Source organism: Schistocerca gregaria, chromosome 3, assembly GCF_023897955.1.
Source record: "Schistocerca gregaria isolate iqSchGreg1 chromosome 3, iqSchGreg1.2, whole genome shotgun sequence".
NCBI lineage: Eukaryota > Metazoa > Arthropoda > Insecta > Orthoptera > Acrididae > Schistocerca > Schistocerca gregaria.
The window spans coordinates 211,720,983-211,738,076 of NC_064922.1; the positions used below are offsets into that span (position 1 = coordinate 211,720,983).

The 17,094-nt window shown below is 44.6% G+C and overlaps 1 protein-coding gene across 4 annotated transcripts in view; it reads right to left on the reverse strand.

Annotated features, from left to right (window-relative positions):
• Positions 1-17,094, reverse strand: part of LOC126356312 (uncharacterized) — a 769,127-nt gene that overhangs the window by 356,893 nt on the left and 395,140 nt on the right. The window lies entirely within an intron of this gene.

Below are 17,094 nucleotides of genomic sequence, written 5' to 3' on the forward strand. Positions count from 1 at the left end.
ATGTAGGACGTGGTAGGCTTTAAGTGAGGCTTGATTTGATTATGATATGGCAGCGTATCCGTTGATAACAGGCTCACACTTGAGGCTAAGCGATGTTGTCGCTCGTACGAATACAAGATTTGCGCTGCACCGGACTACAAATTGCTTATTTCCTTTCTTCGTCGAGTTAGTGTGTTTGTTACTCCTTCACGGTGAAGTGGCTGGACGACTTTGGGTGAACTTCCGAATGAAGATAGCCTGTACCCTGAATTAACACATAAGTTATCTTTTATTCGGCAAAAAAGCCCCCACTGTTCTCGTGGGATGGGTAACTTGACTAAAAATTGATCCATGGAAGGTAACTATCATCCCAACAAACTAGCTTTTCCAGCTCGAACGCTTTCAGTCCCGTTTGAAAGCGGTCTTCTCAATCACTGTAAATAAATGTCAAGGACAAGGTGTAAGACGACAACCACAGAACACAGATGGTCCGTCTAGCAAGGCATGAGCAGCGACAGATTTGACTGGTATACGATTCTTCTTGTCTCCAGCTGTTGTGGGAAACTCGACGTTTTCGATTGTTTTGTAGACTGTGTATTTAGAACGGCGACGGTATCTTCTGTAGGGCATCTTGGTCATGGTAACGGATGGTTTACTGTAGCCATTGTACGTGGAGGTACTGGAGTACCAAATGTTCCTGGACTTGAAAGTTTTGTTGACAGAGACATTATTGCATTTCGTACTTACCATATGGCAGAACTAGCTAACAAAGACTATGGTAAATCAGCATATTTGTCCACTTCTGCTTTGACTTTGTATACACGTAATAGGAGAAATATATCTGTAAACGAGTCTGTATTCATTTGGGTAAAACGTAAAGGTGTATGCGAATATGTAAAATTTGTTGGTGATTGTACTCTATATTTTCATAACTAAATTTTTTATATTTAAACTAATCTGTAGTGTAGCTGAGAACCCGATAATGTACATCTAGAACCGGGGGCTCAAGGATGCAACAGATTATTTTATTGCATCATCCATATCACGTGCTGACTCCAGATTGTATACCGATTAGGTTCCTTTCAGATTACGCTGATACTATAGCTCCCTACTTAGCACTCATATACAACCGCTCGCTCACCGATAGATCTGTACCTACAGATTGGAAAATTGCGCAGGTCGCACCAGTGTTCAAGAAGGGTAGTAGGAGTAATCCATTTAACTACAGACTTATATCATTGACGTCGGTTTGCAGTAGGGTTTTGGAGCATATACTGTATTCAAACATTATGAATCACCTCGAAGGGAACGATCTATTGACACGTAATCAGCATGGCTTCAGAAAACATCGCTCTTGTGCAACGCAGCTAGCTCTTTATTCGCACGAAGTAATGGCCGCTATCGACAGGGGATCTCAAGTTGATTCCGTATTTCTAGATTTCCGGAAAGCTTTTGACACCGTTCCTCACAAGCGACTTCTAATCAAGCTGTGGGTCTATGGGGTATCGTCTCAGTTGAGCGACTGGATTCGTGATTTCCTGTCAGGAAGGTCGCAGTTCGTAGTAATAGACGGCAAATCATCGAGCAAAACTGAAGTGATATCAGGTGTTCCCCAGGGAAGCGTCCTGGGACCTCTGCTGTTCCTGATCTATATAAATGACCTGGGTGACAATCTGAGCAATTCTCTTAGATAGTCCGCAGATGATGCTGTAATTTACCGTCTAGTAAGGTCATCCGAAGACCAGTATCAGTTGCAAAGCGATTTAGAAAAGATTGCTGTATGGTGTGTCAGGTGGCAGTTGACGCTAAATAACGAAAAGTGTGAGATGATCCACATGAGCTCCAAAAGAAATCCGTTGGAATTCGATTACTCGATAAATAGTACAATTCTCAAGGCTGTCAATTCAACTAAGTACCTGGGTGTTAAAATTACGAACAACTTCTGTTGGAAGGACCACATAGATAATATTGTCGGGAAGGCGAGCCAAAGGTTGCGTTTCATTGGCAGGACACTTAGAAGATGCAACAAGTCCACTAAAGAGACAGCTTACACTACACTAGTTCGTCCTCTGTTAGAATATTGCTGCGCGGTGTGGGATCCTTACCAGGTGGGATTGACGGAGGACATCGAAAGGGTGCAAAAAAGGGCAGCTCGTTTTGTATTATCACGTTATAGGGGAGAGAGTGTGGCAGATATGATACACGAGTTGGGATGGAAGTCATTACAGCATAGACGTTTTTCGTCGCGGCGAGACCTTTTTACGAAATTTCAGTCACCAACTTTCTCTTCCGAATGCGAAAATATTTTGTTGAGCCCAACCTACATAGGTAGGAATGATCATCAAAATAAAATAAGAGAAATGAGAGCTCGAACAGAAAGGTTTAGGTGTTCGTTTTTCCCGCTCGCTGTTCGGGAGTGGAATAGTAGAGAGATAGTATGATTGTGGTTCGATGAACCCTCTGCCAAGCACTTAAATGTGAATTGCAGAGTAGTCACGTAGACAACCATGTAAAGTGGCAGGTATTCATCTGGTCACACCACGTTTTTCGCACGAACGGCCCTGCGTTGGCTGCTGGCGTGTATCGAGAGGCAGAAATCTCTACTTATGTGGAGAGATCAAGAAGTCTGGGAACGTTGTTCACAGAGACGTACTGCAGCAGGTTTGTAGATACACACTACGGAAATTATGTTGTAAACATTCGTGACATTATTTACTCCTTTTCCCGGTACATTTTATAATTCGCTACTCGATCGCGTAAAATGTGTTTCCTTAAGTGAGCGAGTAAATTGTGCAGAAGAGTTACATATTTGTAACTGTTACTGTCCTGCAAAGTAGTGACCAGCGTTGTGTAGACCCCGTTGCCAGCGATATGGAAGGCGTAGTATACCATTAGCAGAGCCTGTTCTGTTGATGGTGCGAATGGAGCGGTCTAGTGCCTGTCGAACCTCCGGAACAGTTCTGAAGCGAATGCCACGAAGTGGTTCCTTCGTCTTCGGAATCAAATCAAAATCACAAGGTCTTACGTCCGGTGAGTATGGTGGATGTGCAGTACTTCCCAGTCCCATCGACCGAACAGAGCAGCCACAGCTTGCTCTGTATGTGCCAGCGCTTTGTGGTGCAAAATGATGGGTGGGTTTCGCAGGGAGTGTCGCCGCTTCTTTCGCAAAGCTGGTTGCAGGTGATGCTCCAAAAATGAACATTGATACTGTGCACTGACGATCTGCCGTGGAGGAACGTAATGCCTTAGGATAACACCATCAGAGTCGTACACGAGAATCACCATAACTTTAGACCGCTCCATTCGTACCATTAACAGAACAAGATCTGCTAACGGTATACTAAGCCTTCCACATCTCTGGCAACGGGTTCTACACAACACTGGTGACTACCTGAAGGACAGTAACAGGTGAAAACATGTAACTCTTTTGCATCGGTTGTGGATAAATAGTTGCCACTAAGTTCCAACCCTCGTATACTCTGTCATCTTCTCCCATCGTCTTATTCTTTTTTTTTTTTCTCCTATGTTGCGCCGTTTGCTGGGTCGCAACTGTCTCGTGCCTCAGTGCCTCCAAGAGAGAACTTCTGTGATGTCGCATACGCGTCGATATTGAGCTTCGGATTTAACATTTCTTTACAGGCAACTGTTGAACAGCGTGTAACACCTCGAGGCGCAGCTGCTGCATCAAGAAAAGAAGGAAACGTACGGATTTAAACGTTAAAACAATGCAATAATCGTATGTTCAAATGGTTCAAATGGCTCTGAACACTATGAGACTTAACATCTGTGGTCATCAGTCCCCTAGAACTTAGAACTACTTAAACCTAACTAACCAAAGGACAACGCACAACACCCAGCCATCACGAGGCAGAGAAAATCCCTGACCCCGCCGGGAATCGAACCCGGGAACCCGGGCGCGGGAAGCGAGAACAATAAGCGTTTGTAAGAGGACATATTGTAGGACATTATATACACCATTCGCTCGCTGTTCTTCCGGCAGCAGGATGTTTACGCCGGTGATGATTTGCATGGCAGAGTCGACGCAGCTCGGACAGCGGTGCAGCATCTCCGTGTGCAGCCATACGGAGCGTTTCGGATGGACGAAGACTCCCGAGCTGCAGCCAGGCCGTGGTTTAGTGAGCAGGTACTTGTCTCAAATACTGGGTGCAAATTTCATACACTTTTGTATGGCAGCAAATTTCACTGACAGCAGTTTTAGTACAGAGTGTTTCAAAATTACACCGATACATTTCGAAGATGAAGATGAAGAGATAGGAAGTATATGAGGATACTGAAAGGGCAATACAGTAGATAAAGGGACATGAAAATCTAATAATGGGGGACTGCAATGCAGTTGTAGGGGAATCAGTAGAAGAAAAGGTTACAGGAGAATATGGACTCGGGAGAAAAACTGAGAGAGGAGGAAGACTAATTGAGTTCTGTAATAAATTTCAGCTAGTAATAGCAAATACTCTGTTCAAGAATTACAACAGGAGGAGGTTTACCTCCAGAAGTCGGGGTGATACGAGAAGATTTCAGTTAGATTGCATCATGGTCAGACAGAGATTCAGTAATCAGATACTGGATTGTAAGGCGTACCCAGGAACGGATATGGATTCAAATCACAATGTAGTAGTGATGAAGAGTAGGCTGAAGTTCAAGAGATCAGTCACGAAGAATCAATACGCAAAGAAGTGGGATACAGAAGTACTAAGGTGTTCTGTAAGGCTATAGATATAGCAATAAGGGATAGGTCAGTAGGCAATACAGCTGAAGAGGAATGGACATGTCTAAAGAGGGAAATCACAGAAGTTGTAAAGGAAAACATAGGTACAAAGAAGGTAACTGCGAAGAAATCGTGGGTGGCAGATGAAATGCCTCAGTTGATCGATGAAAGATGAAAGTAAAAAAATGTTTAGGACAATTCAGGAATACAGAAATACAAGTCGCTGCGGTATGAAATAAATAGGAAGTACAGAGAAACTAAGACGAAATGGCTGCATGATAAAAAACGACTGTTCACTTGGTGTGTAGAATGCATGAGTCTGGCGACTTACCATCTGACTTTGGGAAAAATATCATACACACCATTCCGAAGGCGGCAAGAGCTGACAAGCGCGAGAATTATCGCATAATCAGCTTAACAGCTCATGCATCCAAGTTGCTGACAAGAAAATGTAGAGAAAAACGAAAAAGAAAATTGAGGATTAGTTAGATGACGATCAGTTTGGCTTTGGAAAAAGTAAAGGCAACAGAGAAGCAATTCTGACGTGGCGATTGAAAATGGAAGCAAGACTAAAGAAAAATCAAAACACTTTCATAGGATTTGTGGATATGGAAAAAAGCGTACGACAATGTAAAATGCTACAAGATGTTCGAAATTCTTGCGAAGATAGGGTAAGCTATAAGGAGAGCTGGAGAATATACAATTTGTACGAGAGACATGAGGGAATAACAGTAGTGTATGACCAAGAACGAAGTGCTCGGATTAAAAATGGTGTAAGGCAAAGCTGTAGTCTTCCGCCCTTACTGTTTAATCTGCATGCCGAAGAAGTAATAACGAAATTAAAAGAAAGGTCCAAGAGCGGGATTAAAATTGGAGGTGAAAGAATATCAGCGATACGATTCGATGATGACACTGCTATTCTGAGTGAAAGTGAAGAAGTTACATGATCTGCTCAATAGAATGAACAGTCTAATGAGTAAAGAATGTGGACAGAGTAAATCGAAGAAAGCCGAAAGTAATGAGAAGTAGCAGAAATGAAAACAGCGAGAAACTTAATTTCAGGATTGATGGTCATGAAGTAGACGAAGTTAAGGAATTCTGCATACCTAGGCGGAAAATAACCAATGACGGACGGAGCAAGAAGGACATCAGAAACAAACTAACAATGGCAAAAAGGACATTCCTGGCCAAGAGAACTCTACCAGTATCAAACATAGGCCTTAATTTGAGGAAGGAATTTCTGAGAATGTTCATCTGGAGTACAGTACTATATGGTAGTGAAACATTGACTGCGGCATAGCCGAAACAGAAGAGCATCGAAGGATCTGGCATGAGGTGCTACAGAGGAGTGTTGAAAATTAGGTCGACTGATAAGGTAAGGAATGAGGAGGTTCTGCGCAGCACCGGAGAGGAAAGGAATACGTGGGAAATACTGACAAGAAGAAGGGACATGGTGGTAGGACATCTGTTAAGATATCAGGGAATGAAACAGTACTAGAGGAAACTGCAGAGAGCAAGAACTGCAGAGGAAGATGGAGACTGGAATAGATCCAGCAAGTAATTGTGGACGTCCGTTGCAAGTGCTGCAGATCAAGAGGCTGGCACAGAAGACGAATTCGTGGTGGGCTACATCAAACCAGTCAGAAGACTAATGACCCCCCCCCCTCCCTCCCACCCAAACAAAGGTTGAAGGGTTGTAGAATGTGTCTTCAAAAACAAGATAAGCATAGACACTCGTGTCCGGAAACATTATCCACCTACGCTCCAAAGTGTCGTAGCCTGTGTATGTATGTGAACACGTGTTACAAGCTTTCAGGGATGATGGAGAAGGATAAACGTATAAATCTGAGGTGAAGGTTGCTGGCCCGGTAACGAACGGGTGGGAAGTTATAAGCGATTCTGATACGCCTGATAGTGGAAGACATGTGCCAGTACTGTTGTTGCTGAGACTGTAGGGTTGGCAATTAGCAGCGGCGGTAGTATGGACCAAAAGAAGAAAACAAGTCTTGTAAACACGGGCTCTAAGATACATTCCTGATGAGCATGAGCACTTGTTCATCTTCGCAACTGTCACCTCTGTTGAACAAGTGCTCATAGCTCCTCAGGAATGTATTTTAGAGCCCAAGTTTACTATACTCGTCTTTCTCTTTTTCGTCCGTGCAGTCACATCCGAGAGTTGACTACCCTACAATCTTACGAATACCGGTACTGGTATATACACTACTACCCATTAAAATTGCTACACCACGAAGATGACGTGCTACAGACGCGAAATTTAACCGACAGGGAGACGATGCTGTGACATGAAAATGATTAGCTTTTTAGGAAGAAGATGCTGTCATACGCAAATGATTAGCTTTTCAGAGCGTTCACACAAGATTGGCGCCGGTGGCGACACCTACAACGTGCTGACAAGAGGAAAGTTTCCAACCGATTTCTCATACACAAACAACAGTTGACCGGCGTTGCCTGATGAAACGTTGTTGTGATGCCTCGTGTAAGGAGGAGAAATGCGTACCATCACAGTTTCCGATTCTGATAAAGGTCAGATTGTAGCCTATCGCGATTGCGGTTTATCGTGTCGCATAATATGCTGCTCGCGTTGGTCGAGATCCAATGACTGTTAGCATAATATGGAATCGGTGGGTTCAGGAGGGTAATACGGAACGCCGTGCTGCATCCCAACGGCCTCGTATCACTAGCAGTCGAGATGACAGGCATCTTATCGGCATCGCTGTAACGGATCGTGCATCGGCATCGCTGTAACGGATCGTGCAGCCACGTCTCGATCCCTGAGTCAACAGATGGGGACGTTTGCAAGACAGCAACCATCTGCACGAACAGTTCGACGACGTTTGCAGCAGCATGGACTATCAGCTCGGAGACCATGTCTGCGGTTACCCTTGACGCTGCATCACAGACAGGAGCGCCTCCGATGGAGTACTCAGCTACGAACCTGGGTGCACGAATGGCAAAACGTCATTTTTTCGGATGAATCCATGTTCTGTTTACAACATCATGATGGTCTCATCCGTGTTTGGCGATATCGCGGTGAACGCACATTGGAAGCGTGTATTAGTCATCGCCATACTGGCGTATCACCCAGCGTGATGGTATGGGGTGTAATTGGTTACACGTCTCGGTCACCTCTTGTTCGCATTGACGGCACTTTGAACAGTGGCCGTTACATTTAAGATGTGTTACGACCCGTGGCTCTACCCTTCATTCGATCCTTGCAAAACCCTACATTTCAGCAAGATAATGCACGACCGCGTGTTGCAGGTCCTTTACGGGTCTTTCTGGATACAGAAAATGTGCGACTGCTTACCTGGCCAGCACATTGTCCAGATCTCTCACCAATTGAAAACGTCTGGTCAATGGTGGCGGAGCAACTGACTCGTCACAATACGCCAGTGCCTACTCTTGATGAACTGTGGTATCGTGTTGAAGCTGCATGGGCAGCTGTACCTGTACACGCCATTCAAGCTCTGACTCAATGCCCAGGCGTATCAATGCCGTTATTACGGCTAGAGGTGGTTGTTTTGGGTACTGTTTTCACAGGCTTTATGCACCCAAATTGCGTGAAAATGTAATCACATGTCAGTTCTAGTATAATATATTTGTCCAATGAATACCCGTTTATTATCTGCATTTCTTCTTGGTGTAGCAATTTTAATGGCCAGTGGTGTATATTCCACTGTAGAGGCATCAGAACTATTTCCGGTTATAACTTCCGACTGGTTCGTTGCAAAACTGGGGTCCCTTGCCTCAAGTTAATACATTTTCCCTCTCCATCATCCTTGAAAGTTTGTAATATGATCACAGAATCACCATGTATGTAGATACTTATCCCCTGCCCTTGTAAGTTGGACGCTTTGTAGCGTCGCTGGATAACGTTTCCGGATACGGGTTCATATCCTCCTGTTCCCCAAGATACCTTGCACATCTTCTCTAAGTTTATCCATGTAACTATGAAACACCCTGTACATCTAAAGCTGCTAGAAGGAGACGAAGGAACTCTTCGGCTCGCAAGAGCTGGCTGCGCCGCCTCGCCCCTCCCACAGCATAGCGATCCCCCAGGCCAGGGGTCAGTGCCTGGCACGCATACGCCGCGGCCAGGACCTGCGAGCAGAAATGGCCCGGGCCGCGTCCACGTTCCCTGCTCTAGCCGCTAGCGTCTAGCCTACCGGATGACGCGCAGCCAGCCGGGCCGGCCAGACAGTCGATGTTTGTAACATGAGTGCGCGCCAAGGGCGGACGGTCACTTTCCGCCAGCCTCCCATATATCTGTGATGCTAAGTGCTGCATGTCTAATACGACCTCTTACAAATGCGGCTGGCACCAGGCTCACTCTAAATAATTCATTAACTATTTACAACTATGAGGCGTGCAAAACTTGCATAGGCAACGACGCTTGCGGAGCGGCAGACCTGCATTCGCAGACGTGTTTCGTGTCGCGGAGAACACCTAGACGTGCCTAGGGAAGCTGCTTCGATGTTCCCTTGCACACGGATGCCAGCACGAGACAGCAGAAATTTTGGAAAGATGAACTTCTTCGGTTTCAGATGCCAAGCTAAGTATACCAAATAGAAAAAAAAAGATAACAACCCCCCAGGAGACCGGACGCTGATACCGTGTAACACTGCCTCTAGGCTCGTAAACGGCCTCACATTGGCAGTGGAAGAGAGTCTACATATTTGTTTAAGTGTGCTGTATCCCTGGAATAGATTCTTTGAAGGTCCGAAGGGAGCGTAAAAAGTTACAATTCCTGCGGAAACTCGACACCAGTGTAAGAGTCAAATAGCATGAAAGGGAAGTCCACTACAACCACCTCAGGCCATAATAACGGCCTTGGTACGCCTTGGCACTGAGTCAAACAGAGCTAGGATGGCGTGTACAGGTACAGCTGCCTATGCAACTTCAACACGATACCACAGTTCATCAAGAGTAGTCACTGGCGTATTGTGACGACCCAGTTGCACGGCCACTATTGACCAGACGTTTTAAATTGGTGAGACGTCAGGAGAATGTGCTGGCCATGGCAGCAGTCGAACATTTTCTGTATCCAGAAAGGCCCGTACAAGATCTGCAATATGCGGTCGTGCATTATCCTGCTGGAATGTAGGGTTTCACAGGGATCGAATGAAGGGTAGAGCCATGGGTCGTAACACATCTGAAATGTAAAGTCCACTCTTCAAAGTCGTGCAATGCAAATAAGAGGTGACCGAGACGTGTAACCAATGGCACCCCATACCATCACGCCGGATGATACGCCAGTATGGCGATGACGAATACACGCTTCCAATTATGACGCCAAACAGGGATGTGATCATCATGATGCTGTAAACAGAACCTGGATTCATCCGAAAAAATGACGTATTGCCATTCGTGCACCCAGGTTCGTAGCTGAGTACACCATCGCAGGCGCTCCTGTCTGTGATTCAGCGTCAAGGGTAACCGCAGCCATGGTCTCCGAGTTGATAGTCCATGTTGCTGCAAACGTCGTCGAACTGTTCGTGCAGATGGTTGTTGTCTTGCAAACGTCCCCACCTGCTGAGTCAGGGATCGAGACGTGGCTGCACGATCCGTTACAGCCATGCGGATAAGATGCCTGTCATCTCGACTGATAGTGATACGAGGCCGTTGGGATGCAGCACGGCGTTCCGTATTACCCTCCTGAACCCACCGATTCCATATTATGCTAACATTCATTGGATCTCGACCAACGCGAGCAGCTTATTATGCGATACGATAAACCGCAATCGCGATAGGCTACAATCCGACCTTTATCAAAGTCGGAAACGTGATGGTACGCATTTCTCCTCCTTACATGTGGCATCACAACAACGTTTCATCTGGCAACGGTGGTCAACTGTTGTTTGTGTATGAGAAATCGGTTGGAAACTTTCCTCATGTTAACACGTTGTAGGTGTCGCCACCGGTGCCAACCTTGTGTGAACGCTCTGAAAAGCTAATCATTTGCGTATGACAGCATCTTCTTCCTGTCGGTTAAATTTCGCGTCTGTAGCACGTTATATTCATGGTGTAGCAATTTTAATGGCCAGGAGGAGGAGGAAAGGGTTGGGTTGTTTGGGGGAGGAGACCAAACAGCGAGGTCATCGCTCTGATTGGATTAGGTAAGGATGGGAAAGTAATTCGGCAGTGCCCTTTCAAAGGAACCATCCCGGTATTTGTCTGAAGCGATTTAGGGAAATCAAGGAAAACCTAAATCAGGATGGCTGGACGCAGGATTGAACCGTCGTCCTACCGAATGCGAGTCCAATGTACTAACCACTGCACCAACTCGATCGGAAAGCTGTGGTTCAGAAGAGGATGAAACAGTATTCTAATTGATCCTCGGCGTTATTCATTTTGTACACTGCGGAAGCAGTAAAGGAAACCAAAGAAAAAATTGCTGGAGAAATTAATTTGCCAGGGGAAGAAATAAAAAAGTTTGAGACCTGCCGATGACATTGCAGGTCTGTCAGAGACGGCAAATGACTTGGAGGAGCGGTGGACAGTGCCTTAGAAGGCCGGAGTGGCCGTGCGGTTCTAGGCGCTACAGTCTGGAACATAGCGACCGCTACGGTTGCAGGTTCGAATCCTGCCTCGGGCATGGATGTGTGTGATGTCCTTAGGTTAGTTAGGTTTAATTATTTCTAAGTTCTAGGCGACTGATGACCTCAGAAGTTAAGTCGCATAGAGCTCAGAACCATTTGAACCCAAATCATGTCATGCTGACGGAATTATATTAGGGGACGTTCATTAAATACGCGAGTTGAAAATGGGGAGAAGGGTTCGCCAAAATCTCATTGAAAAGGGGCGGGGCAATGAATATCTCACGCCAACATTTAACTAAGACAATATACATTACTGAATCGGATAACATTTTGTCTTATTAAATTACCCCCAAACACAGACAATAACAAAGTGGACACTAGTCTTTTAGGTCCCTCTGAACTGAACCGTATGCCATACACGTGCCAGTGGCCGAGATTCCCTGATATGAAACAACTGCCGCACAAGAGACAGATTTCATTCGGGGCGTTCCTTGCCGCGTCGGTCGAAATCACTGCGTGCTAAACACTAAGTCAATTGTGATATTCTGCAACATATATAATGCCAATTTTATTGTGTTCAAGATGAGCAAAAAATTTACATCATTTTTGATTTGACAATGTGTATGCCAAGCGGAGGGTCGACAAGCCGGAACACACGTGCGTGGCGGAATTGTGGAACGAAGCTAAGCTGGAGTTCACCGATAAAAATTCTCTCAGTAATCATATATATCAAGAGACTAAGCAGCTGGGTAATCATACAGTTCAAATGAAGATAGAAACAACTACAAAGTAAGATAAGGTTCAATGACATTTAATGTATATAATATAACAACAAATCGTCAGTTCTGAAGAATTCATCAAGACGATTAATCGTGGACCCTGTTTGTTCGTCTCCCTCTGCCTGTCCATCCGTCCGAATACTTCTCAGGGTTTGCATGTTTAAAATAAAGTTGCTGTTAATCAGCTGTTAATTAGAGAAAATCCGTCACGTAATTAATGACCTCCCCTCAGGAATTGAGACACTAAAAGTATTAGTTAAATTTTGGTATATGACGGTAAAATAACTGATTTTGCACGAGGTAGAGGGGATATAATATGTTGAATGACAATGGTCAAAAAGTGTTTTTGAAACAGAGAGATTTGTTTACATCGAATAAAATTGTAAGTGATAGCAAGTCTTAACTGAAGGCAGCCAAGTATGGAAGTGAAACGTGGACTATAATCAGATCAGACAAGAAAAGAATAGAAGCATTTGAAATGTGGTGCTACAGAATAATGCTGCAGATCAGATAGATAGATCGCGCAACTAATGAGGAGATACTGAGTGGATATGAGGAGAAAAGGAATTTGTCGCACAATTGACACATTCTGAGATCAAGGAATCCAAATGTTGGAGGTGTGTGTGTGGGGGGGGGGGGGGGGGGGGAGGTTGTAGAATAGTACAGAAATACCAAAAATTGAATACAGTAATTAAGTTGAGATGGATGTAGTTTGCTGTAGTTATTCGGAGATAAGGAGGGTTGTATAGAAGAATGGGATGGAAAGCCGCTTCAAACCAGTGTTCGGACTAAAAAAAACCAGTAACCACTCCGTGATAATTGGACTCCGCAGAGCCACTAAACTGCGCGGATGCTGCCTGCTACATTGCACCCACCACTGAAAACAGTCCCAGACATTTTGGGTGGGATTAAGATTGGATGGCTTAGAGGCCCAGTACGGTGACAGGAACACACCCACGTAGTCCTGTGAATAAGCCTGTTGTCATCTAGGAGGACTTTCAGGCCGTGTTACATGGCTGCAGGTAGTGCACCGTTCCTTCTACCTAGGCCGCGTTGAGCCACCAACGAATCGGGCAACTTCATTCATGGAATGGTCATGAGCACGTGCTAACGCGACACCTCCTTCCTGTCATCCTTTCACGTCCACACATCTTTCTGCGTAAATTTCATACAACCAACCGTCTGGCACGCATACACCACGTCATTGGTGCGATGTACGTCAGCGGTGGAGGGTCGCGTGACCGCCTGGTTCTTTGCATTCTGTAGCTCTTTCAAGGGGGCGAGCTTACGAGCAGGTGGAGTTCGATATGTCGTTACTTATCAGGTCACCACTAGCATTGTTCCACGTACAATGGGTGTGCACGCGACAGCTGCGTAGCTAATATGTTCCAAAACGCTGCGAATAAGAACAGGATTTTACGGTGCTCATGCCTCGGGTTCTGTTGGTGATAAAGAATTACGGTCAAGTGTGTTCGATACCCCTTTGCGTTACGGACCATTCGTATACACAACAGAAGGACATATTAGTGTCACCACAGTACTGTCCTACAGTACAAGAATAAAAATACGAATATTACACCCCTCCCGCCGGCCGCTGTGGCCGTGCGGTTCTAGGCACTTCAGTCTGGAACCGCGTGAACGCTACGGTCGCAGATTCGAATCCTGCCTCGGGCATGCATTTGTGTGAGGTTTAATTAGTTCTAAGTTCTAGGCGACTGATGACCTCAGAAGTTAAGTCGCTTAATGCTCAGAGCCATTTGAACCATTTTTCCACCCCTCCTCCTGCTTAGGTAGATAGAGCAAATATGTTCCTGCTCTTTGCTTTTTATGTGGTCTACGGAGGGCTTGATGGGACACCATTAGTTCATGGGGTGGTTCCTCGAAAAAACTGACAAGATTTTTAACTCGTGCTATATTTTCGCCGTCGCCAGCGGACCAAATCTCTGCCGAGGATTTCAAGAGGGCTATGGGCAGCAAAGAGCTGTAAATTTTACGATATTTTCCTAAGGTACCGATCTCGAACAGTCTTGAAAATTTTCTTGATGTCTTTATCCGCTTCCAAGATACAGATGTTCAAATTTACGTTTCCAAGATAAAGAGATTCAAATTTACCCTACTTCTACACGTAAAATATGCACGTAAAATCTTGTGTGAGACGAAAACGTAGTTTATATAGTCACTTAGTACGTAGAAATATGCTGTAAAATGTCCCCGGTATCATCAGGGAAATGTATTGAAGCACATGCAAAACTTTTTTTGTACGTAAAATCCGGTCTGAGGTGTAAAATTAGTTTTGCGTTATCTGTTTCACATAAGTAAACTATCTAAATTTAATTGACCAATACATTATTTTTAAATGAGTTAACGCCCTGGTGAGTGGGGGAAAGAAGGGAACCAGCGGAAGAATGCTCCTATCGGAGTACCAAAAAGAAAAAAAAATTGCGTGTATGCTGCTGTTTATACCTGAATGAAAAATGGGGTACCAGTTGCCCCGTTCTACCTTCTTCAGTACGTTCAAAAATGTTCCCAAAATTTTTGGCATGTTGACAGAGAATGGAAATGGCAACGAGACGGTAAAGTAATAAATACTGGAAGACAGTACACAATGTTCGCGTTATATAAAGAGTGAAGGAGACAATGGGAGTGTCAGAGAAAGAGAAGCACACAGTGGCAGTGGAGCACGGTTGACAGTGACAGAACTGTGCTAGGAAAACAGTGAAGGAGACAGTGCCAGAGAGAGGGGGGAGGGGGGAATAAGTGGATGAGGGCCAGTGATAATGGGAGACAGAGCATATGACAATGACAACGAGGAAGAGACAGATAGTGACAGTCACAAGATACAGCAGCAGTAGGATGGAGGGAATCAGATATTAACAGTAGTAGAGAGACAGTGACAATGAGAGAAGGCTGTAGGATAGTAGTAGAATAGCACGAAAGGGAATATGGCTGTGACACAGGAGACAGAGACAGTTAGACACAAAAAGATAATGACCATGTGTTGGGCTGATTGAGTAACTGAGAATGGGCAAGCAGGGTGTACGGGTATGAGCGACTTACAGTGATGGACTATTGTGTGTGAGGATGTTACAGTTAGGGAGCAAGTTTGATTGAGATGTATGTTAAAAGCGCATGCCAAATATTTTGGGAAAATTTTTAAAGGTGCTGAGGAAGGTAGAATGAGGCGGCTGGTACCCTGCTTTTCAGTCAGATTCCTTTAAATAAACAGGAACATAGTCGCATTTTCTGTGCTGCGATAGGAACATTTTTCCGCTGCTAATGTATTTGCCCTAGCATTTTTCGCAGGCTGCAAATGCCCCTCATCTCTGGAGGTACTTTTCGTGTGTGTGTGTGAGTGGGGTGACAAGTGCCACAGTATAATCGTAGTACAGATTCCAGCTCAAGCTGTAGGTTATGAAACAAAGCATTTCGTTGATGACTGCTTCACGAATCCAGGGATCTACTGTCACTCGCACCCTTGATAGCTGATAGGAAATGGTCGAACACAAATGTCCAATAGTTCTACGTTACTGCAGACTGTTAACCATACATTCTAGAACAACCAGCTGTAATTAGTCTGACGCTGCTCCTGCGTGACCCATTTAAGAATCAACAATACTGAAAACACTGACTTAGCTCATATTCAAAAAGTTTCAAAAAACCACCTACAAGACTTTGTATGTTCTGCGGGATGGAAGCCAATAACTCCTGTCTGGCAAAGCACAGGGAGTGGGTCACGTGGGACGTCGAAGTCTGAGAACGACGCCATCAAACTTTTTCTGATCGTGTTTGGGATCATAATTAGCTATGCAACAAATTAGCCATCAATATAATTTGGATGTGCGGACTACACCCAATAATTTTCCTATGCGCCTGCTTCATCTTTCCACAGTCCTTTGTTATCATTATAATTAGGTAGTTGGGTTGTATATTACTGCAGTAGCGTTGTTGACAGCTTTACAACATATACTTAGGAGCCAAAACATTATGACCATCGCTCATCGGGAGACTGAGTGTTGCTTGCCGGCGTTGCGAGGTCGTAAGTTGGTAAGGAAAGATTAAGAGCGGAGTAAAGACGAATGGAGAGTCGTTCTAACCACAGTATGGACCACAAATGGGGAAACCCACTGACAGAAGAGAGTTTGACAGAGGACGGATTGTCACGCGAGAATGAAATTCTGGGCAACAGCGAAGTTAGTCTGTTGTTCACAACAACAAATTGAGTCCACCTTGATGCAAAACATCTTGTAATTCGTTTATTTCTTTATTTTCCCCAACTAGTTTCGGGGACAAATGTGACCATCATCAGTGGGTTTTTTAATCTACAACATGCAGAAAACAGTATGGTTATACAAACACAGTGGCACATTACTATATTTTTACTATTCGTTATTTGAAATATAGTTTTCTATGGAACTTTCATACTACCTACATTTCAAAAAAACGAATAGTAAAATGTAATAATGTGCATTGTGTTTGAATAACCATGCTATTTTCTTCTTGTTGTAGATTAAAAAACCCACTGATGATGGTGATATTTGTCGCCGAAACTAGTTAGGGAAAAATAAAGAAATAAACGAATAACAAGGTGTTTTGCATCAAGGCGGACTCAATTTCTGATATTGTTGTTTTTCTATGCAAACACGGACCAAATGAAAGAGTTCCAAGAGAAAATTATAGTTGGTTCTACATGTGTCACTGTCGTGAGTATCAATGGAAGGTGGTTGAAGCACGGTGAAACTATGAGTAGGTGACAAGGTGTTAGATCTCCAACTCTTCTCACAGGACGTGGAGGTGGGATGCTTGCACGCTCTGTAAAGTAGAATAGGCGGGAATCTACGGCACATTCAGTGACAGAGTACAATGCAGGCGCAGACACTAGTGTTTGGGAGCATACTGTTCCGTGCACATTGTTGAACATGGGGCTCCATAACGGGCGACCCCTACGTGTTCCCATGTTGATTCACCGACTTCGTCAATTGCCATTGCATGGACACGAGATCGTCGGGACTGTCCCGCGGATTAATGGAAACGTGTCATCCGGTCTGACGAA